A 1,837-nucleotide genomic window follows, 5' to 3' on the forward strand; every position below is an offset into this window, starting at 1 on the left:
TATCTTCTAAATAAATTTCTTCTGGTTTTATTAACAGAAACCAGAACCAAATGCAATTCCTCAATTTGGATTGTTTTAAAACAACTCTTTTAATTAGGCAGATATAAATACAATAATACATACAAAATACAGGCTTCTTTAATTTATGTACCAGCTTTCCATTGACACAGTCCATTGACAGTGCCCCCAGTCATATTAAGGGAAGCTTTGCTACTGAATCTGATAGAGAAGATCCTTCTATTACTATGAGAATTTTATAGCACCTTAGCGTGCTGCTTGGCAAAGCTTTCAAAATTTTGATTGTCTGTCAAAGTGTTCACGATGACAATTTGTAGCACGTGCGACTGATAAGGTTAAAGGCAAAGAGCAGACAGCAATGCTATGGTTATAAATCAAAGTTATCCTTTGGTTCACAGTAACACCTACCGCTCCTGTCAGGCAGCTTAGCTCCACCACCACGCCCCAGCCAAAATCCACTGAAATGGTCAAAAAGAACTGTTTTGGAAAATAACAATCTCTGATATCGTACCACTGCCTCATTGCTGGACCATGATGTAAAATCTCCTTTGAAAGTAAGAAAAAAATCAATCAAGCAAAAAGACAGGAGTGGCTGAAAAAAAAAAAGTCGGGGGGGTGAAACAAATCACAAAGCTAGACTAAACTGGGAGATGCTGGCCGGAAATGCTCTCATGTAGCCTCTCACCGTTGGAGCTGCACCTCAGCTGGGCAGGATCTTCCTGGAGGAAATGGTGAAGGAGCAGAGGCAGCCAGACACATGCCTTTGGAGAAAGCCAGACCTGCCGCAGGGCTGGGCGTGAGGAGAAGGTCAGCACCCGCCTGAGCATCCTGCTGGGCGTTGGCATGACTGGGCAGCTCGGGCACAAGCAGGCTCCTGCTGGAGTGAGCCAGGGCTTGCTGTGTTTCAGGGGTGCCTGGGCTAAGCTGCCCAAGTGACTTCAGAGATGTGGGGTCTGTGTGCTTTTGACTACCTTAGAATGTAGTTATCTTGGCTATTTACAGGCAAAATAACAACTGGGGACAAAGCCTGCAGCTGTAGCTTAAGTAAAATGCCTTGCTAAGCACCGTATTAGGCTTTTAATCCCCAAATAGCACCATATTACCAAATTCTGTTTCATGGTGTGGCATTGCGTGTGTGTATATTTATGATGTGGGGAAAGCCAGGAATTGGTCACACGCCTGCAGCGTGGGGTCCTCCAGAAAACGCGGTGATCAAGCAGCGGGTCCCGGGGCAGGTGGGTGCACGTGCTCGGAGCCCCACGTCGCAGCCACTGAGGGCCTCTCCCACGCGCAGGCCCAGTGAGTTGTAACTCAGCTAGTTGGGGGTAAATCTGCGTGAGGTTTCCCCATCTTAACTCGTGCCTCTTGTCCCCTCCTCACTGGTATCGGACAGTGTCTGAACGCTCCCCTTTGCCACCTCCGTGCCATCGCTCTGAACGGCCGAGCACGGCAAGGCAGAAGCAGCACCTTCTGCGCCAGCCGTCGGGGCTGCTGTCAGGGCTCGGGCTGTTCCACACGTGTTTTTTAAAACGTGGATTTTTTTCTCAAAAAGGGGGTTTAATAAAGGACCCAGAGCCTGGCCAGCCCCTCTCCTGGCTGCCAAGCAGGGGCCCCCGGCGCCCCAGCCGGGGTTACGGGTGGATCTGCCCCGCGGGTGGGAGTGGGGCTGAGTCACCAGCGGGGGCGGCCCCGGGGTGGCCGGCGGGGGAGCGGGCAGGGTGGGCAGGGCGGCCGCGGCGCCCTCCCTCGCTCCGGCTGATGCTCGTCCACGTGTCAGGGGGATTTAAAAAGTTTGGGGAGGGAGCGGGGGGATGCTCAG

The sequence above is a fragment of the Phalacrocorax aristotelis genome, chromosome 4 (genome assembly GCF_949628215.1).
Source record: "Phalacrocorax aristotelis chromosome 4, bGulAri2.1, whole genome shotgun sequence".
In the NCBI taxonomy this organism is placed as follows: Eukaryota; Metazoa; Chordata; class Aves; order Suliformes; family Phalacrocoracidae; genus Phalacrocorax; species Phalacrocorax aristotelis.